Raw genomic sequence first — 23543 nt, 5'->3', positions numbered from 1 at the left:
AGAATCAACACGCGTTTAGATTATTTGGCTGATATAAATTGCAACACGATAAGCCACTTCGTTGAGCTATCGCTTGTGGCCAGGTCGCGTCTGAAGAATAGATGTATAGCTCAGTGTGCCTTGCCTGGCAAGAATAAAACAGCATTCAGTTCCGTTTTAGTTTAATGAGGCATTCAGCATGGAACTCCTGGAAAAAGCGGCCCAACGGACAAGTGGTTTGCAATGGCTACAACCGTCACACCGCCCTCTCGAACGAATTTCAATACAAGGTCCCTTTTCATCTTCCAATATATTCAGGCGAGCGAGTGAAGGTGTGAGAGGCAATATATCCACTGACATGTTGACCAAGCGAAGCTCTCCCCACACACTTAGCCCTTAAGCGCTCTTTAGCAGCCCAACGGGACTTGTTGGAGCTTTCTTGTCTACCCGCCGAAGCCAAGGTGGCAAGCATTGGTGACCACTTGTATCTTGTTTTACCATTTACCATTGTGGCCGTACCTCTGTGTGTTGCAGGCAGTTATTGTGTAAAATGTATTGCAAGAATCGTCGTGCACAATATCCACGTGCTGTTAGCTCTACCCAGCTGTGACACCCGCCTCGATTATAGAACAAACATTCGGGCATCGAGTGTTTTTTTTATTTTTTGCAAAGCAAAATATTCTTCTTCTGTAGTAGTAGTAGTGGTCCACAGATGGGATGGTAAAAGAAAAACGGTGTGCACCTTCCCAGTTCTTGGGATTTTACCGTGGGAAGTTAGTGCACACATAGATGGATAGTCTCGATTTGAATAGTACGGTGTGTTCCATGATTTTATCAGTTTACCTTCCTTATCTATCAAACGTGGCACGCCTGAGTGATACCGTAAAGATACGCTCCGACATTAACATGTTCAGGATATTCGAAGCACATCTGATCTCATCTGATCTCGGAACCTGATGCAGGGTTGACTCTGGATAGCCCTATGATGGGTCACAAACATTCATGCCAGGTTGTCATAGGCAGCTGCAGGGCTGTCCTCCCCGGTATTCAGCAGAGGGCAGTCCAACCAAATGTGTTGTCACATTGTACTTCTATGCTCACAGGTCTATGCTCCCCACCTTCACCAACACGCGATGATCAGTGTGGTGAAGTATGGTCAGCATCACTGGTCAGCATTGATACATTGAGAAGCATAAAACTGAAAGGGCTTTCAATAGATCGCCACGTAAGCAATGACACGGGACTTAAAAGTTACGAGCACATGTGTTCTGTATATTCGAAGTCTTCAATACAAATAACGGTTGAGCTGGGAATCTGTGAATTTGTTTGTGAAACTACATTAAGTGGCCATGTATTTTGTCAGGATACAATGCCAACAATATTGAACAGAGAGACGAATGAGGTGACAAAGATTAGGTTCTAAGGCCGTCTGGAACGTTCTTCCTTTCCAATATTAGGAAGCTGCTGGAGCTATGCACTTTTAAATCTAGATTCAAAACTAACTTCTCTAGAACTTAAATTTCGATTTAAAGCTTTCGTGACTGCAGGGATTCGTCTTCTTGGTTCTTTCGGTCAAGTCACGTAGAAGGGAAATAATAAAATAATAAAAATAAAACATTATAAAATACAATTCTCACGACGTTTCGGCCACAATGCAAGCAGCCGTCCTCAGGTGACGAACAGATATGTCTTTCCGACAGACCTGTTTTTCACCTGAGGACGGCTGCTTGCATTGTGGCCGAAACATCGTGAGAATTGTATTTTATTACGTTTTATTTCTTCAGAACTGCTTTTTGTGTGTTTGTTGTCCTTCCCCAGCAACTCCGATTAGCACGGTTGGCTACGTACGGTGTTGAAGACGTTCAACAAACATTCATATGTGACCGGAACGGCTAAAACATGGCACCGAGTCTCTTTTCTGCTAAATTTTCTTCTAAGTCAGAAGATTTATGACTGAATGGCAGATTTCTCTTTATTCGTGTAACTTCTACCTGAATTCACATCCACCATCCTCCTCGTATCTACTTCCACTCCACCCTTCGATTCTACTCTCAATTTATGCTCTCCTTCTTTTGCCTGGAAGTCCCCTTCAGGACTGGAAATTTTGCTCAACATAATTGGCGATCCCATGATGTTCCAAATGCATGGCTCTCCTCTGGGAATTGTGGGATAGCTTAGGTAGGACAATTACCAGGTAACCGAGGTAGTTTGATATCTAAGTGGTGGGGAGGTTATATGTGCATGTATTTATTCAGAGACGATGCTCCAACAGGAATCTGAACACCATTTTGGAGCGCAGTTGCGTTTATTTATTTTTTCCCTCAAAAATAATCTTTAACGAAAAATTCAACGGTAACGAAAAAAATGTGTTTTTCATCTTTCTTTCTTTTTTTAATTGCCGAAAATCTCCAAATCTGTGATTTTGTGTTGATTTTTCAAAGGTTGTTATTTTGATTCATAACAGTGGGTTTGTTGATATTTAGATTGCATGCATTTAACTAAAGAGCACCTCATAAGCATCCTCGAGGTATGCACATAGACCAGAGTACAATTGTCCTTGCTTTTTTTTACGTTCACATTTTTGTCATCACAACGAGTGTAATTGAGCACACGGACTCTGCGGCGGGCCTGCCGCGATGGAATCATAGAACGAACAACATTAACGGCAGGAAAATGTTTATGCCCAACACCCGCCCCCATGGAAAAAAAAAAAACAGATGCTCTGTAAACAGACCTAATATCTAATGACTTACGTGTAGAGCATCTGAAAAACTTTGTTAGCCGTCATATTGAAAAATGATCAATTTCCATCACGCAGTTATAAAGCAGGTACAATATCTGCGGGTGTAGTGGGGCAGATATCCATCCTTCTCATAAAACCTGGCAAATGTCCTTTTTGCTTTTTTATATCTGGTGCAGTAGCCTCCATTCTGTACATTAGTTTTTTATGTCGTGCCTGCAGGCAGTATGCAAACTCACAACCGTGGCCTTCTCATTTTGCAGTCAATAAGCCTTCCCTTTCTTGATTGCCTTCCTCAGCTTATCTGCCCTAATTTAAAACCACAAATGAAGGTCAAACTTTAGCACTTCTTTTATTATTTCCAGCCTGCATCGCTCTCCCTCACTTTCTCCTGTCCCCACTCTCAGCCCATAGCCTCCGACACATTTCTCCACCGGTTAGCATGCAAATGACCTGGATTGCTGTGCCTTTCAAAAAGGGGCGCAGTGACAAGCAGACACAGGTAAACCCAAATACCTCAAGGACCCGGTTTTCGAGTTTTTTTTTGTTAAACCGCCACGGTTTGTCCCAGTTTAGGGTCTATCAACGATTTGGAGCTGTTATTTTATTTTTTCCTCATCCCAGCTAATGTGCAGCCAATGCCCTCGTCATTCCACATGCAACCTCTCACGACCGCTCTTGCGACAAATCAGCTACACCGCTTGCGATTTGCGTAACGTCATTATCAATTCAATAAAAAAAAACTGAAAATCTTTACCAGGACATTCTGAATCGAGGTGAACTGGAGCAGTCTTGCCAACATAAACACCAAGCAAATCAACCTTCGCTTTCACATCGCTGCTAATGAAATTGCTTGCGAGCGCTTCCAATGAAAAGTGCTCATGGGACTTACAACATGACTCCTAAACCATTTACAGCAAGGGAGATGTAAGCGAGACGTAACATCTCGCTTGCAGCACAGCGATAAGTAATTCTCAAGTACTCACAGAGAGGCCTGCGGATAGCTTTCGAGAAGTCTAATACCCAGGCTTCGCCAGGCCTGAGTATGTCTCCCCTGAACCCGTCACCCCGTTCGTGAATGACTCCTTCCCATCATCGCTTTATAGGCGTGGAGGGCTTTGTTGAGTGTTTCAGACACTCCGGGGGGGGGGGGGAGACTTGGTGGTTGTGTATCAGAGCTCTCAAACAAACTGCCCTTGTCCCTATTACATTCAAATATTGCACCTCAGTCCTTGATCCTAACAATGTTGGAAATTTGGCAGGTTAATGGATGTAGACATGGTTGCGTATAATTAGCGCAATTGCAAATTGTGCCGATCGGCTATACGAATGGCATAAATTACAACTGGCTTGTGAATTTTGTTTTTGTACACCTGGAGAGGGAAATTCAACTTTGTATTCAATTGCAATAATCATGCTACAATTACAATTAAAAATATATTTAAGGAATTGGTTGAGCATTTCTTTTTTACACCATATGTTTATTTTCCAACACTTTGCTGCAAATGTGAAGCTGACAAGCCCAATCTGTTGTTGTTTCTGTTAAAACGAATAACGTCATGTTTTGTTTCATGATTACTCACAATATGAAGAGTAAATTCATAACCAGTGACAATAATTATAAAATATAACTGAAACCTTATTCCCTTTGCAGTCACATACAGATCAAAACATTCCCACAAATCTTCTTGGTTCTTTCGGTAAAGTCACGTAGAAGGGAAATAATAAAATAATAAAAAATTAAACATTACAAAATATAATTCTCACGACGTTTTGGCCACAACGCAAGCAGCCGTCCTCAGGTGAAGAACAGGTCTGTCGGAAAGACAGACCTGTTCTTCATTCAGACGCTGTCTTTCCGATAGACCTGTTCTTCACCTGAGGACGGCTGCTTGCGTTGTGGCCGAAACGTCGTGAGAATTGTATTTTATTATGTTTTATTATTTTATTATTTCCCTTCTACGTGACTTTACCGAAAGAACCAAGAGGATGAATCCCTGCAGTCACGAAAGCTTTAAATCGAAATTCCTACAAATGTATTCCGAATTTTTTTTCAGTTATACGTATCACGGTGAAAGGGTGCGTTGTCGTAAAATTGTACAACGTCACGACAATCCAAAACAAAAATTGGTGAGAAGTGAATTGCCCCCGGCGAAATCATTGCCTTGAGAAGTCAGCCGAGGTTTACATCTGGAGCAATAGGTCCATAACAAAGACAAGGAGACGAAAAAAAGAAAAGCCACCAAAGAGAGCAAGAGAGGGCACCACCACCACCACTTGCGTTTTTTTTACTCTCAGAGGGTTTAATTAGCAGTGCAAAAAACTTACCCCACTTAAACATAGAGTGAACCTTAAGCAGCTAAAATTGGCCTTTTGCTAATGATGGCAGGCAAGAGGCTTAGATCATAGCCTTTTATAACACTATTTCAGCCACTAGCTCTCGACACCATCAGCTCAGTGGATCTTTCACACTTAAGTTGTGATTCTCAGATGCTGATTAGCATTGATGAATTAGATTAGCGCAAATGCATGAAAATTAAAATGACGTCGGCAACATTTTTTTCTTCTTATTCTTACAAGAAACCAATTTCCCTCCTATTTTGTGGGCCTTACTCAAATACGCTTGAAGCTTCGACGCTGATCAACAATGATTTATCTTTCCCGCTTTAACATTTCATTTAATTAGCCACCCCTTCATTATTGAAAGAAGAGCACTCCGCCAAAAAACTATAAATGCCGGTGAATAAAATTACGTGAGAGATAGCACTATTTTTCTTTGAACACACTGGATAATAATACTATCATTAGGAGGCAAAGAGCTTGTGCAATTAATTTGGCCAATGTGCAGTTTCGTTTAGTGCCATAATAACACATTTATCGTCAACAAACGCACCTGAAAATGTCACGTCATCTTCGCACCAATTGACATATTTTGAATGGCGCATTGCCTCAGATAGCTTTTAAGCTTGAATGCTGTCTAAAACGTGCAAACTCACGATTTAAAGAACGGCAGTTGGCATTCGCATGCATATCCCGTCCATTTAAAAATGTAAAAAAACAATAACGGTTTCATGAACTCAGTCGTAGATTTCTTATCTAATATCGAGCCAGTTTAAATAAAAAAAAAATATACGGTCAAAAAATATTATAAACACATACTTAAACCTTTAATGTAATATTGTCTGCGTTGAATTTAACAAAAACTCATATTACCGTGAAAAAAATCTATTACGTTTGGATATTTTTCAGCTTCTAGAACCATGATTATTAAATGTAAAGCCATCACACGTATGAAACAAATTACTTTATAATGCACATGCAGTTGAAAATAGTCTCTGGTAAGACTACGAAAAATCACGTTTTTTTTGTGTACATTGCAAGAACCAAAAACTGTAACAATTACACTGATACGTTTGCTCCGGACAGATATGTCTACTAAACACTGCAACGGCATTCGATCGGTTGTTTAGAAAAGAGGTAACGTTTACCCTGTCTTAAATCATTTTTAAAACGATACCAAATTACGAAACAACAAGCATTAGCAACAACCCAACAGGCGAAACACAAGACGGGGGGGGGGGGGGCACCCACGAAATAATTATTTAACGCAAATATAAATAAATAAGTTAGAGTATTCGTTGATAATTAAATAAAAGGGGACGACGACGACGACGACGACACACACATTCGGCGACGTCTTACCTCGAAGGCAGGTGTGCGGTGAAAGTTAACGCATGCAAAGAGCTATTTTTTTGCGTGTGATGCAGCAGGACCTAAATTAAACAACTCCCGTTAATAACGCGCGGACGCTCGGTCGTCTGGCAGTGGCACGCGTGCGTCCAATTGCGTCCACCACCCCCCCCCCCAAAAAAACAGACGTTCTCACCGATGAATATTAAAATGAAGGCGACACGTGCCGAGGGCAACACACGCCCGTGACGAACACCTCGCATTATGACAGTTTTTCTGGTTCGTCGTTTCGGAAAGCGCGGCGGTGGAGTGCCTTGAGATTTAGACGACCAATGAGCATGCTTGGCCTCCGTTCTGATGCACTAAATGCAAATCACATTATCTGGCCTCCACTCCTGTCAGACATACATTAAGCCCGCTTAAATGAGAGTGGCAAAATTAATGGCTTGCTTGGTTATTATCTATTTTTCGCCGCCTTCCTTATAATGAACTTTTTGTGTGTGTGCATTACAGGCGCTTTCGGTTACATTTAATTCGCGACAAGATAATTACCGGTGTAATACACCTCAGTCATTCGACGCTTTTCTTTAACCCCGAATTGAGGAGTGGAAGACTGAAATGAGCCGGAATGGTCAAGTAGATTTCATTGCCTCTCATTATTCATCTGAGGTCAATGCTAGGTGCAAGCACAGAAACAAAATAAAATGATTAAAATATTTTACAACCCCGCGCTTTTATTATGCTAAATGCTCGCCCGAAAAGAATACGTTGAAAGTGTTATTTATTCTTGAAAGAACAAGGTCATACTAATGACTACATATTTTGGTAAATGTTTCGTATCTACTACATTCCTTGGATGCTATCCATTCGAAAATTGGGCTATTGTGTTTCGCAAAGTCAACCTTGTTAAATAAAATCGGCTTTCTTATACATTTGCATATCTATTTTTTAAGTTGATGAGTGATATTCAATGCCACGCAGTTAACAATAATTCAAAAATTGCTCCCAGCTATGGTGATTATTTCATTAAAAAATATATATATTAAATAAAGAAAATGGTACAGAACGTATTAACATCACTGCCTATTCCAGGTACCAGGACCCAGCTGTCCGACATGCACACATACACACAAACCGCCCATTTATGGCAAGCACTCGTCGCGAGCACCTATTAAGGTTAACACAGGCACACTTGGTGATGTTATGGCCAGCATCTAGAGCTGTCTTTGACCTCACTCCCCTTACCCCCTCCCACTGGTGCAGGAGGTAAACCCTTGCGTCCGAGGTGCTCACTGTAGGCTGATGACCTCTATCCAAGACCCAGGCCAGATTCAGATTCTAACTGGGCACTGCTGTCACAATGGTCAGGAATTGAACTCGGGGCACTTGGGTGGAGTGCACCCGATATATAAAATAAAAACGACACCACTCCACGCATACATACAGCCGGTATCAGATTAACGCAGCGACTCCATAAGTTAAGGCGGGGGGGAGCACGGATTTTGAGCCCCCCCCCAAAAAAATAAGATGTAGATACTCCTCCGATTAGCACGCTAGACTATGTACGGTGCGAAATAAGTTCAACACACAATGAAACACAATGCTGTAGCACTGTGATAGATCCTGCAGATAACTTAGTAATTTAAACTAATGCATCACTATGTGTATCGCTAAAAATTACGTAACAAAATGCATGCAGTTTGCCTCTTTCAACTGTCTGTATTAGGTTAACAATTTGTGTATTGCCTTTGAAATGCAAGGCTGAAATAATATATGTGAATAAGAAAATAGAATTTGTGGCATCATCAGGCATGGCTGGTGGTAAACCCGTGAAGGGAAGAAACTGCAATACACAAAGTTCCAAGACCCAACTCAAACTGAATCCGGTACTGGTCATTGTAGGTGTCCGTAGGACATTGCGGACAGCATTCTCGGTATTCTTCAATCCACATTATTCTCCCATGAGCAAGGCGACACAAACACTGGTTATGCTCGTGAAGGATGACCTTTTTGGAAATAAAATACAAATGTGCCCTCAATTTCAAGAGGTAAACAAACAGGCAAACTAACTAATAAAAAAAACACGGACACTCTGCCCATGGCATTTGCGCCAGCGTCAAGCGATGCATGAGTCTCGCCACTGCACGAAGTATATTTTACCACACGTAAATGTGTGCTTACAAAGGCCAGGAAGGCACGACTTCCCATCATGCCTTTCATGCATGACACGTGACCACCCACATTGCACGTACAAATGCTCTCAGCCTTGTCTCAGCTACAAGTTAGGAAAAGAGCTGAAACAAGTTGGCCCGATTCTTCCCTTTCTCCTGCTGGGATTGGTTTATCCCATCGTTTACAGCAAGCGTTGGATGTGGAAGTCGCATAGTGGGTTTGGAGGTAAGTGGAGACACAGGATAAGTGTGCTCCGCGCTTGCGCAGGGCGCAGCGTGTCGCTGTGCGTGAGAGTCGAGGGGACTGCACCGCAACCCACGTACCCTGAGGGGGGACAGCCAGAGGTGGCTATCTGGCTGGCGCAGAGCGGCGCAAACGAGCCTCTAATGAGAACACTGGCCCAGCCCTCTTGGTACACAGTGGCCTTTGCGAGAGAGAAAAGCCCTAATGAAGCCACGGGGCCCCAGTCACTCAAAAAGAAAAAAAAAGCCTTGCTCCCTATGGGGAAAACAGCCGATCATAAACATGTTGATAAGGGCAGATAACCTGCCAACCGAGCACAAAATGCGAAAAAATATTATTATTTATGAATGCAATCATTTTACATTTTGAAGACGCCTAAAACAAATGCAATGATTATCAGGTCTTATTCTTTTAATTCATTTAAAAAATATTTTTTTGATTTTCATTTTTATTTTCTATCTACGTGACTTTACCGAAAGAACCAAGAATATGAATTCCTGCAGTCACGAAAGTTTTAAGTCAAAAGATTATCATGTCGGCGAGGCGTATGATTGTGACCAAAAAAAACTTTTCTGCTGTCATGCACCCACAAATAAAAATCAACGACGATATTAGTGATATGAGAAGGCAGGGGAATTGTTTATGGTAATATCAATAATTACCAAGGCATCTACCACTGAATCTCGAGAATGTCTTTCAGGAGGGTCCTGAAAGCAGAAGTTTAGCCAATTCCATTAATCAATGCGAGTGGGGGAAGGCGACAACGGGGTACGGAGAAACCCGTTGCATGCAAGGGAGATAACACTCTAAACTCTGCAGAGATCATTACACAGACTCAATCCAAATCTGTGTACCACACCCACTGTTGTGCTGTCATCTAGCCACAACTTGCAGTTTTCTTAGCAATACGAAGATCCTCGGTATAGCCTGAACTGACTGTTGGGACAAGTGCTGTTAGCGAGCACCTATGAAGGCCGGAACGGTACACGAGGGGATGGGTGGCTAGCACCACGTCTGACCGCCTTTGTTTCACCGGTGGCGATGTTTACTATACACCAGACCAGGTACTTATTTGAGGCTGAGTCTACCTAGGGGAGGCCCAGGACCGGTTCAAATAATCGTCACTGGTGTTGGCCATGACCAGGAATCGAGCTCGGGTCGCTCACCACTACACTGCCTCTCTTAGCAATACACAGTACCTATAACACCTGGTATGCAATGTTGTCCACCATACTTGGTTTCTGAGATATCAGATTGGGTGCATTCATGGTGATTTGGTTGGAAAATAATTGCTGATTTACCTTTCGTTACTAACTCAAGTTTGTGAAAACTATCATTCAATTGACTCCCAATTTAATTTCCGATTTTCGTTGAATTGTGTTAACATGCGGAGGATATTTTGTGAATAAAATTATTTGTGAATAAAATGTCCTCTCCGCTAGTAGATACGGTATGAATGCGCAAAGACAAATAGATAATTCGCTAAGCTAAAGCAAAATATCCAAGAACAGTTGATGGATTTGTAAATAAAAGTCACGTTAATTATTTTCTGGCGCACACTTTGCACTTTTCACTGCTCACTGCATCCACTAGAGGATATTTAGGATGCGTATTTAGCTTTAATGAAGTTCCTTTTTCAGTATTGACTTACATTTTATCTAGGCTGGAGTAGTGGTGTTAGTAGTTCATACATTATGCTACGAACCTGGTGATGATTATGCCTTGAGTCTGGTGATCCAAGTTTGATTACACTGGTCAAAAAAAAAAAACATTTTTTTCTAGCCTGGACTTTGCAGCTGTTTTAGACTAATTTCAGGGTGCTGATTCCGAATCTGATCTCAGATTTGCTCTATAACATAATTTTTATGCTATCGGCATACCCCATTTTCATTGATTTTACCCGAAATTAACTCTGTCACTTATGATTGCAAATTGTTGCGAGTCAATGACTGCTTTAGTGTTAAAATATGGTGCTATATTTTTAGGATAGTGTGTTTATAATATCATTTTATGTAGATATCCACATTTATTTAATATTTTTCTTCTGCAGTTTTTATTGAAAATGCAATATTTGATATCTCAAAAACCTGATGTGATAGACAAAAACTGAAGCCGGATTTGGAATCAGCACCCCAAAATTGCCCTAAGACCGTTGGAATACCTTATGCCAGAAAAAGTGTGTTGACCAGTGTTATTGGTCACATCAACTTTAGCAGTATTTGGATATTTTGCTTCGACATTTTATCTGCTGTGGTGCGTGTATTTTATTCATGCAAAAGTACGAACTTTTTGTGAACTGCTATGGCAGAACGTCCACCGCGGAGAAGGAGTGGTGAAATCAGTTCGTGTGCAGGTGCTGGGTGAATGATTGCATCGTAGGTTTCCTGAGAGGTGGTTGCGGCCTGCAAGAGGCCATCATCCAGCAGTGGATCGACCATATCTGACGATGGTGGTCTATAAAAAATATTTGAGTGATTTCATAACACGTTCATGTAGATAACGTAATGTAAGCAGTAGGACATACTCGTGCCCTCATACACGAGCCAATAATTTGTGCATTTTAATAACAAGTGTAAAATACATGCCGGTACAGAGAACCCACGGGTATTTCTTAGCGTTCAAAAAGTACATTACAGCCCATGATTTATAGAATGCCATTGATTTTCTCCCCCTCTCCATAAATAATGTCCTAAAACAAAATTCTTAACTCCATTGTTATGAGAGTCGTGATGTCCTAGTTTGTAAAAAATTGTCATGTTAATAATGTTCGTCCCGTTGTGTCAAAAAATCCACGGTCGCTTTGGAGGAGTCACATTTGTTCAGCAAGCATGGGCATTATAATGGGAGTGGAGAATGGAGAGTTGCAGTAATTTAACTCGTACGTTAAATAATTTATTGAAACTTCCTGTAGCAAAAAAAAAACTACCGCGGCTCAATCATACCTAATTCCCCAAGTGTTGAGAATATTATTGACAAATGTAATTCAGTTTATTCTACATTATTAAAACATACGTATTGAACCTCAATTGCATATTTCATTCAAGTTATTAATGCTACTAATATCGCAGCTGAGTCAATTTTATGCGCACATAACTTAAACCTTGAGTCGCAAAATATTTTAAGGCAATTTTTCAGCCTGACACGTGTGCTATCAAGCACTGTATGCAGGATGTGCTAATTCTCATGGTAATCATTTGAATTGCACGTATATATCTACATGCCATGTGCCACACGTAATGGATGCGCTATATGCAGATTAAATACTGAGTGCCATTTATAGCGATAAATATGGAAAGACGTAAAATTATTTTGTAAAAACTAAATAAATAATGCCACTGTAAAACATCTGCGTATGTGTTCTACTTTTTATTTAAACGCTCAATTAAAACAAAAAATGCTAACCAAAAATTGCAAATTAAATTAAATGTATCCAGTCTTGCTTTCAATTAAATACTATCAATAAACGTTAACTACTGTATTACATCCATAAGAGAATTAAAATTTTCTCCTTTACCATGCTAAAGGATAGCCCAGCCCTGCTTCAAATGCTTTAATTACTATATTACGGCATAATGGGTTCTGCATTACTGTGGTTAAACTAAATTACACTGTTCATTTCAGCTGAGCCATAATTACAAGGCTTCTGCAATGGAGGGCTTTTTCAAGCACATTAACAGCATCTGTCCTTCCCGTTTCCATCTCTTCCCCTAATGAGCTCAGAGCAAGCCAGAAATTAAGCTGCACAAAATCAAAGGAAATTCGGCTTGGCCACTTTATTGGACAATGTTCTACTGGCACTTGCGCCTGCCATCAATTGCAATGTTTTGGCCAGGGGCGGTGGGGGGGGGGGCTTTTGGCTGAGGAGTGACAGGAGAAAGGGAGAGGGGGGTATATCGGAGTGGGGGGGGTGGGTCCATGGGAGGTGGGTAGGGGCTGAATAAATATTCAACTGCTTTCATTCACCATCTTATGGTTTACTTGGCAGTAGCTACAGACCACACCCAGTGCGCACATGTTCCGCATGTATTCTGCTCATCTGTCCGATGGGAGATGGCAGCTACTGTTGCGGGGAGAGGGTGGGCAAGGGGGCGCCCTCTCCCCGCTCTCTGTTGGGGTTCGAACAAACTTCGCGCGGTGCAAGCGGCCACGTGAGGTGGCATCGCGCCGGCAGCCGGGGCCACGAGCATACGGCGGCCCCCATCGGGAACGAGTGCGTGGTTCGTGCCACTCAGCGAGGGCACTGCCTCTCCTCAAGTGACACTAGGTCACGTGCAAGTTGCTGGCCACCGCAGCAAGCCCCCGAGAAATATTAAAGGCGGGCAGGCGGATACGTGTGTGGGCATGAATCCCACACACGCACCCACCCATCCGCGGCCACCACCAGTGAAGATTAGTTGAACCGGTCCTGGGTCTCCCCTAGGTCGACTCAGCCTCAAATGAGTACCCGGTGCGATGTGTAGACATCGCCACTCGGGAGACAAAAGCGGCCGGGCGTGGTGCTGACCACCCACCCCCTTTGTGTGCCGTGCCGGCCTTCATAGGTGCTCGTTAACAGCACTTGCCCCCAAACGTATGTTAAGGCTACACGGGGGGGATCTTTGTCTTTGAGCATGAAACTGCCCACCCAGATACAATAAACAAGCACTCCTGACCGCTTGTTTATTGCACATTCCCTTTATCAATCGTAAACGTCACGCATCTGGCGCTGGTACACAGGGCAGGTACACATGCAGCACGTGCCTTAAATGATTCCACAATGTGGAGGAATTTGACGGAAGCATGCTGTTGTCATTACAGCGCAGAGCCGTTTATGGTATTTTCGCGAGCAGCAGCTGCATGACACACAGGACCGAAACAAAAGCTCCCATCGTACCTATGTGTTGTTCTCTTAATGGAGCTCACAATGGCACGGGCTTTTGAGGGTGTTTATGTTGACAGTGATGTGGTGATGAATATGACAGCAAGAGTGTCTGTGTGGGTTTCACCCTGGAGAAGGCACCGCAGTATTCCCTCGTTATATTATTGGTTCTTTCGGTAAAGTCACGTAGAAGGGAAATAATAAAATAATAAAAATCAAACATAATGAAATAAAATTCTCACGACGTTTTGGCCACAACACAAGCAGCAACGTCGTGAGAATTTCATTGCATTACGTTTTATTTTTATTATTTTATTATTTCCCTTCTACGAGACTTTACCGAAAGAACCAAGAATATGAATCCCTGCAGTCACCAAAGCTTTAAATCGAAATATTCTCTCGTTATTCGCGAGAGGTACATTCCGCAGAAGCTCGTGGAAAGAAGATTTCGCGGAAATTGATAGTGGCCTACGGAAACCTCGCTTTTTAGTGAATCACCTTACATTAGTGCATACACAAGCAATTAAATACATGAAAAATATCACTTAATCTAATCACTTCCTCGCATCGCATTCTCTCTCTCATCACTTTATCCCATCACTTTATTTAATCACTTTATCTCTGATCACTTGATCATCTCTCATCTACTTTATCTCTCTCGATGCAGTCGCGCCGTGTTCCAGATTCGATTGGCGGATAGGCAAAATCGTGGATTAGTAACAACGTGAATAACGAGGGAATAATGCACTGTACTTGCCATTGCAGCTCAATAATAATTATAACAGCACACTATATCCATTGAATCCGGCAAACTAACTTTGATCCATAGCCACAGCTGACATCAGTGGTTAGTGAAATCTGAGCCGGTCCAGATCACCCCCTTGTCACCAACCCACACTGCTCATCATGGTGAAATATGGTCAAACAACCTCCCCCCCCCCCTCCCCAAGACCAAAATAATATCGGGAAGCCTTCTTCCATCAACGAATTGACAAAGAGCTGAAAATGCATATTATAAGTCATTATATCTGCTGAGCACTCTTATTTGCCGAGTGCGTTTTTTTTAAAATTCACATTCATTCACAGACTGCAAATAACGAGGACGTGAGTGTCCAGAGCAAAGGCCAACGTGATTTTCCAGTAAAATATGAGCAATGCCATACATCAGGCTCGGTACATAATTGCTCTTGCGTTCCAACAATCGATCCCTTATAGCCGCTAAAGAAAGAACGATGACAATCGTCCGATTTAAGACTCGATAAAAAAATGAATAAGTAGAAATTAAGATGGAAAAAAACCCACACGTTTGTGTGGCTGTGAGAATATATGTTTACACATTGGACCAACAATTAGTGATACGGTAGCGTAGTGGTTAGCGTGCTGTGTTACCAAGTTCAATTCCCGCTCACAGCCAACATCAGCGACGATTATCTGAACCGATCCTAGGCCTCACCTAGGTCGACTCAGCCTCAAATGAGTACCTGGCGCAGAAAACTAAGGCGGTCGGGCGTGGTGCTGGCCACCCACCCACTCGTGTGCCTTGCCGGCCTTCATAGGTGCTCGCGAACCACACTTGCCCCAACAGTCTGTATAGGTGATACGGAGGATCTTTGTCTTTTTTTGTATACGTTAGTGTGTGCACGTTTGCACCCTGAAACGCCAGTTTCTGTGCACATATGCACACGCGTTGTTGTTGTTTTGAGTGCATCCGCTGTGGCACGGCGACACTCGGCGGTGACTCACTGCTCTCCTGTCTTCCCCAAAGAACTGACCTCAACAAAACCCGAACTTCGAAGCGTGTCGATTAGACTGTGTCCCCCCCCCCCCCCCCCCCGAAATTGTAAAGACGGGACAATGTCTCAGTAGAAATGCATAATCGAATATCACCACTGAACTGCACTTAAATGAATACTCTTGACCACGCAGACCTGTGCACTCAAGAATGCATTTGGCTATCGTGCACTGTGGCTTTGCTCAGTTTATACAGCCGTATTTGCTTCTATGTTTGGGGTGATGAATGCAGTGTACACACGCACAATATTCGTACAATAGCCCATTGTTCTAAAGCAAACTGGAGCTGCAGAGCAAGATGCAATACTCTCACAAGTTTAGAATACACCTACGTGCTCGCATAAGAAAGTTTCCAATCGGTGCATCGTGACAACGGTGGAATTTGGCTCTGCAATGAACATAGAATAAACGTTGAGGAATCATGCAAAGGTAAACATGGTGGAATGCTTGGAATGACACAGAGGGACTGTAGGGGGGAACGCATGGATCAGAGAACAAACACAAATGGGAGTCATCATATCGTCTGTTTAGGAACGTACTTACGAGTTTGGGCAAAGCCACATCGAAACTGTTTTTTTTATCGTACCAGTTAAGGCCCACTGAGTTGTATAGTTCTTTTTCACAAGCGATCTGGCCACAAATTATAGCTCCACGAAGAAGCTTATCACGTGGAAATGTATCGCACGTTTCTAAAATGTGAAGGGAGAAACCGGAAGACCTGGAGAAAAATCCACGCGACCACTTAGAGAACATGGGGAGAACTTGGGAACTTCAAATATATAGGCGTCAGGGTTGAGGGGCTCGAACCTACGACCTCCTGTATAAGAGGCGAGGTAGTTTACATCTTGCCACCGTGTTGGGACGATGGCCGATAGACGGAACCCAGTGATGGAATCGTAGCGAAAAGTGAGAATGTGCACCGCAGGACGGCCACTGACGATGATGGAGCAAAACGATGCGGGGTGGAACGGACTGTCAGATCACAGGGCCATGAGGAATGGAGATTGATTGGCAAGGCCTTCATCCAGCAGTGGATAGACAACGGCCGTTTTATGATGATGATATCAACAGTGCTTGGCAAATTATGATGCAACTCCCTGCCAGCATATCACAAAACATCAAAGCTCAGCTACGTACAGTGTTTCAAACTTTTAAGGCTCAATTCATGCGAAGTTTGTTTTCACATTTGTGCGAAACTCCAAAGCGAGTAAAAAATAATGCCAAAGCGACCGCGCCCGATAGCACTGCACGTTTACGGCTAGGTGCACTGGGCCATAAAAGCCATGGCAGTTGAAACAACGGTGCGAGTTTCTGAAATCCCCACAAAAAAACAAGCACACATCTTGTCCACCCAGCAGTATAAATGGCTACACCAGAGTCGACGGGCAGGTCTCACGCGGTGGAGTAAAGCGTGGGTACTTTTATTCTTCCAAGCAAGCTGGCCAGCATGGAAGTATACGCGAAGATATCCTCCAGAAGGGGATCTCGGGAGCTCCCTCTCGTGGTGGCTATTGCGGCAGCACCGATGAGAGCCACAATCCATACCCCAAAAAAAATCCTCATAGCCAATCAGTATCTGGAGAAGTTTGCATGAGGAATCATGGTCATGTATGCAGGCACTTATTATGTTTTATTTTTATTATTTTATTACTTCCCTTCTACGTGACTTTACTGAAAGAACCAAGAAAATATGCAGGCATCATCGCTCTCACTCCGCCGATGGAGTGAGGCAACCATTTAGGTTCCAACTATCTCAACAGACAACAACCGCCATTCACGACTAAGCGATGGTGATGTTTTTCATCGGGCTTATGTGCCAGGTTAGGTGCACTCTGAGGCCATGTGAAGCTTCAAGGCCTCGCTGGTAGGTCATGGGATAGACCCAGGTGTTATGGGTTAGCTGATTGAGATGACTGGCAGATGCACCACACCTGTGCTCCCCACTGTGCCATCAGTCTCAAACGTGAACACAACCATGATGACGAGGAAACCTTCGTTGAGAATGGACAATGATAACGATGCTGAAGATGATGGATAATCATGTAGTTTATGAAGATAATGGATAACGATGGCGAAAATGATGGCCAATTACGACAACAATGATGGTGATAATGATGGTTTCCCTGGTAAACTTTGAGGTTTGGGTAAAGAAGCGTAATAACAGTAACGTTGAAGATGATGATCATGATGAAGATGGCAACAAATAATACTGCTGCTATAGTTGATGATAATCCACCAAAACACACATGACGACTACTCATAAACGTCACACTGCCTTGGTTATTCACCAACCTTTTGCCTCCAAAGCACTGGGTTATGGCTGTGCGGTTTCTGTACTGTGCATACCACAGGGATATGTTTAAGGCTGAGTCGACCTAGAACAGGTTCAGAAGAGGTACCATTTGATGTGCGCAATTGTGGGGAATTATAGGGCTGCCGTGCACGCTTTATGTCGACAACATAGAGTGTATAAAATCAGACATTGGATTGGGACAATGTATGTTAAATAGCACGATTGGTTACGTACGCTGCGAAAAAAGTTCAACATACATACATACGAAACAGAAATAAAAATCAGGACATTGTATGTCAAGTTTAAGTTGTGAAAATGCACTAATAGAGGCCAAATGTCTTACTTAAACACAATGATCAAAATATGTTGAGGAAAAATTCACACTGCAACTGTTTAGCATGCTAATACCACATTGGATTTAATTAAAACGATTATACTGCTAAAAATGGACACACAACAGAACATAAAATAGATAAATATATGCTGAATACACACATTGTCCGTGCAAATAGTTGCATCTCCTACCGTAATGGATAACACTTAATTTCCCAGAGTATAAATAACAAATCCAATGTGTAGAACAGATCACATAAGTCCAGTAAATATATATATTTAATTTAAATCCTTTAAAAAAAAAAAACAATATATTTTATATTTTTGTAGCATATCAACTTTGAATCTGAGAGCAACGTTTGTGCTTCGTAACATCTGCTCCGCCCTGGTTCAAATCCTGCATCTGGCTTGTCAACTCCAATCGTCCAGTGTGTTGGATCATGACCTGCCACAAATCTGTATTCCATAAATGCACAAGCGAGTTTTGGCTAAAAAAAAAATGTTGGTTGTACCACCGCAACCCCCTTTCTGCCTTTTCCTCCTTTAATACATTGCAATAGACACAATGCTTTTTTGGATCACACTCGATTACAGCTGCCAAAATCTATCCTGCAGTCTTGTTCTATACATTACAATAAGCTTTGCCATATGTATAGCGAAAAGCCTATAATAATTTATTTTTAAAATATCAACGGTCTCCGAATTGTACATTTTAAAGGGGCATTATGCGAGTACTCATTTTATCGTTACTTTTTTAGCGCAACGTATTGGACTGAGAAATGTGTTTTTTTTATGCTCATAAATGCCACAAACCAAGAGGAAAATGGTTAACGTTCCACATGCTCCGAGTTAAACTATGTAGAATGCATTATTGCAATTGTAGAAAAAAAAATGTTCCATGACATTTCGTGAAAAGTATAGAAATGTTAAAGCTATTTGATCATATTCAGTGCCTATGCATTGCTCACTCATATGCATACACACAGTACGGTATTACTTTATCATGTGGTTCAACTAAGCACATAAAGCAGGAGTGGGATACAACTTTCTTTGTAAAATGTTAAATACACGAAAGTACAAATTAATAGTATCAACAAACATGGACTAAGTTTGGTGAAGTATGGTAGAGTAACCACCACGACCCACATGCACTGGGAGGCACTCATCCAGCAGTGGATTAACAAAAGGCTGTACATGTCCATTACCGTATCAATATGTCAATGATAATTATCGTATCGTTATACAAAGTTAAACTATTACTAGAACGCAACACATGAATCAATAATATTGCCTTAACAATTATGATTTTTATACACATTTCAAGCAATGGCTATTCGTCTCTGTGCTTTTGCACCACTGCCAAACGCAGTCTCACCAAATTATATTTTTATTTATTTTTTATCTATTTCCACTTCATACGATCCTAATTAACAATCATGTTTACCGTTTAACAATGTTTTGCTATGCTATGTAGTAATCTTACCGTTCACCCTCTTGGCCAGGCAGACTTTTATCGAGCCATTTCTTTCGACCGGCTGTTACACAGCTGTTTATAATAACCGCTGATAAAATTGGGATTTTTTTTGTTGTTGCTGGGAGTCCAGTGTTTGTTCAGCACCGCTGGGTACCACGAGGCAAAATAAAACAGCACCTGGGCAGAGGAATGCGTGTTTACTTTTGCCTGTCTCCATCGCCACTGTTTCTAGCCATTACTGATCGACCCCGGTCGTTACCCCCTTCCCTCTCTCCTCCACCCCTCATCCTCCAACCCTTTCTCTTCTTTGCCGCCAACAAAAAAGCTTGCCTTTTGATCAATCTTAATAATGCCACGGTTAGGGTCGCATTCATTTTGCCCAGTGTGTTTCAAGACACCAAATAAAAAAAAAAACATTTATAAAGTTGGCGAAAAAATCCTAGCGACGCGCAGATTTACATATATATCAAGCACAATGTCCTGCGCAACCGTGTAAATGATGGGAATAATTAATATTTTACACCGCTTGCGTGAGGGCCTCCCTTGCACTCTGTCGGTCATGAGGGCTGTTTGACCATACTTGACCACGCTGGTGACCGCGAGAGCTCAGGATCGGTTCAGGCGTCACTTGCACATCAACGTTAGTCGTGGCCGGAGTTCATGGTACAATGCGCCAATAACTGGGCCACCACTCCCCCCCCCCGCCAACTTATTATAAGTACATATTAAAAAAAATACTGCATGGGAAAATTCACAGTAATATTCAAGTGCTTATACCACTTAAAACGTTTAAAGTCACATCAATAACATTTGTTTATGGAATTTCCACAATGCTGTACTTGCATATATACGTGCTGAAATGCTTCACTCTGGCACTGTGTGTGAGGTGTGTGTAAATCTCTTGAGGATCCCAGTGCATGTGACCTAATGATTACATCTTACAAAATGTCCTACTGCGAAAAGAAAAAAACGTCCCATATATATGCACATTCATTCATTGTACTAAATTATTCTGTACAGCAGTAGCAGCATGTATAATTCTGACATTTCTATTGAAAGTAATGCTTCACGCGGCAGGTTAATTTTAATTCATGCCACATTCCTATTGGCTACCGGCAATAGGTTTACCCACTGTAAACCACATTGATTGGGGGAGAGAGTCAACAATGACATGCAAATATTACGATGAATTGGCGAGGCTCTGTAGCCAAAGCAGATGACTGAAATTGCATGCATGTATTATATTTCCATATTAACAAGGTGACCAAAATGTATGTGGAGCGATGCAATCACGGAACATTTCAGGGGGGAAAGATACGGGTTGTCCGCAAGATATGGGAAGGACCTTCATCCAACAGTGGATTGGAAACAAATTGTTATGCCGTAAAATTGATGGGGTAGCTGCTAGACGATTTGCATTAGGTGAAACGGTGATGATTTGCATTACGCAAATATTCTCATTTGCATCATTGTCGTTTGGAAGAGTACAACATTTATCCGTCTATATCGTTCTGCCTATTCATCGAATTGCACCATTAGGCTGCAGCATGGTCAGAGACACTTTGTAGTGCAATAGACACTGATGGAGGGCACTGTTTCAGTGGAGGAGTGTGGTATATTTAATACCGATGGGGTAAGGCAAATTGAGTCTAGAATGTGGCACGTAATGGCCTGCTCTTGTGAAGGGCATCATGGGATCGTCTTATCGACTGGATGTGTATGGAAGCTTCACGTTTAGCGACACTTCATTTCCATTGAATTAACCTCACTTCGAAAAAGTCCATGTTTTTAAAATAGGGAATAGGAAATGTTGAAGAGACGAAAGAAAAGGAGTGGGTTGAAAGGATGGTCAGACAGGCAGGCAGGCAAACCTAGAAACTACCCCATATATTTTACGGCAGAATAATTTAGCGAAATCAATCGGTATTTTAGATTTAAATATATTTTTCAGCAGCTAGGCTAAGGTAAGCGAAGTTGAGCCTGGTTAAAACTTGGGTGGGATATTGGCAGGGAAAGTCAGGTGTTGTTGGCTTGGGCTAGCCAGTGGCAAGGACATGACAGTACATCAATGGATTCGTGAATCTATCTCTATGCGGAGTTTTGAGTTATCCCCTTACGTGCGTTTATTTTCTTCACTGACTGATTTCCTCCCCCCATGCCAAACACTCATTAATGGAATTGACCAAACATCCTAATGCAGGACATTCTTGCGACTCGAAAACAATAATAATTTGCACTTATTAGGTGCCTTTCACAATGTCTCAAAAATGAGGCTTTCCTGTACAGAGGTAAATAAAACGCATTTCTCACAATCATCACCGGTCGACCCACTGCGACTGGATGATAGCCCCTCCATCCCCCACCATACCACCGCTATCCGAATACAATTTTAACAGTTGCTTATTAGTCATAGCAGACAAAGGAAGAAAAAAAAACACCACTACAAAATATTAATAATTTAAAACATTAAATTATTTCCCAAGAAATATAATCACATTCTTGTGCACATATGACACAATACAGAGCGACAAGAAATACAAACACGGTGGAAAAGCAAAACAAACAGCCATGAAACGTGCGGCGATATTAAAGTTTACGTGATGAATCAGAACTCGTGAATGACATTGATCGCTTGCCACAGCCCACTGACCGATTTATCAACATATGGGTCATTAAAGCTCACCTCATTTTTGAGTCCCTGGGACTTGAAGGTACTATCAATCACAGGGGCCGTCGTTGGTTTGGCAGGCCGCGTGCCTTCTTTAACCCCCACTGCTTCACAAACCTGCCTTAAAAAGCGGCAGCCACATTAACCCAAGGCCAAAATTCAATTTGAGCGCGCGTGTGTGTGCGTGCGTGCGTGTGTGCGCACGTGTGTGCGTGCGTGTGTGCGTGTGTGTGTGCGTGTGTGTGTGCGTGTGTGTGTGTGCGTGCACGGCCGCGTGCTTTAGCTGTAAACCATTTATGGGTTTTTGGCTTTTTTTTTACCTCGAAATATAACAAAACAAAAAAAACTGCTCCAGTCACAACCTACACTAAAGTTTATGGGATGTCAGGATCTAAGGTCATATTTCCAACACGACGAGGTTATGCTGCTTTATGCACATGGGCAAATCAGCGCACAGTGATGCCCTTGCGCGGTCAGCGATGATGGAGTTAATTGTCACGTCCGTTTAACTGCATTGTTTATGGCCAATAGTGGACCGCATCTTCACATGTGTGGTTCCGTTTGTCACAATTATTGTTGTTTATTATTTTGCGGTCCAGACTGTGATTCGTGCGTTTATTTACCTTTGAAATTTCCAGCTGCAATGGACAAAACGAGACGTGATATCATATTTTTCAGGGTGGTCCTGTCTCACATCCACCAACTCATACACGGTGTCAATTACATAAAATTAACATAGTTTTAGTAAATACAATAATGCCCATCGTTGAAGGACACACTGAAGCATGTGGCGAAAATACAAGGTAATTGTGAAAATTCTAAAGTGCTCGTGGGAATGAGGAGGGGGGGGGGGGTTAGGGGATGCGTTACACCAAAGATATTTTCAGCAAAGAAAACGCAGCGACGCACAGCTTGGCAGAATTTGGAAGTTTGCTCCAGCAAGCGGCAGCATAGTATATCAAAATAAGCGTTGCGTAAATGCTATCAGATGTTGTGATGTTAATTCTGTATTTTTTTGTTTATGTACGGTCCGTTGTTTGGTTCGTACGCATGCTCGACATCCACAGACGGACCTTAGCCAAATGTAGACACTTAGCCCAAACCTGGTAGGGCGATTTGCCACAGGGGGAAGAGATTTCAAGTGCGTAAAAAAAAAAATGTTCACTCGTTAAATAAGCTGCATGAAATCTTACAAGTGTAGGGGTGCTAGAGAGAGAGCCGTTATGCATGGCAGCCTATGGCAAACAAACACAGTGGGCGGGGCTACGTAAGTGCACGGGGAGGTGCCCTCTACGACGTCCG

The 23543-nt window shown here is 42.3% G+C and overlaps 2 protein-coding genes across 12 annotated transcripts in view; both read right to left on the bottom strand.

Moving 5' to 3' along the window:
• The window catches only part of LOC133356600 (uncharacterized), a 490957-nt gene that overhangs the window by 33221 nt on the left and 434193 nt on the right, over window positions 1-23543 (bottom strand). The window lies entirely within an intron of this gene.
• Window positions 1-23543, bottom strand: part of LOC133356599 (forkhead box protein P2-like) — a 292969-nt gene that overhangs the window by 72241 nt on the left and 197185 nt on the right. The window contains exon 1 of one of the 10 annotated variants that reach the window (XM_061574216.1): window positions 6422-6567. The exons of the other annotated variants lie outside the window; for them this stretch is intronic. The gene's annotated coding sequence lies outside the window, so the exon portion shown is untranslated. Of the gene's footprint in view, window positions 1-6421; window positions 6568-23543 lie in introns of those variants that run through there. 10 annotated transcript variants of the gene reach the window in all.

This window comes from Lethenteron reissneri, chromosome 54, assembly GCF_015708825.2.
Source record: "Lethenteron reissneri isolate LAM-NWPU_2019-01 chromosome 54, ASM1570882v1, whole genome shotgun sequence".
In the NCBI taxonomy this organism is placed as follows: domain Eukaryota; kingdom Metazoa; phylum Chordata; class Hyperoartia; order Petromyzontiformes; family Petromyzontidae; genus Lethenteron; species Lethenteron reissneri.
Note: the sequence above shows the minus strand (reverse complement) of the source record. Positions and strands in the feature narration are given on the sequence as shown.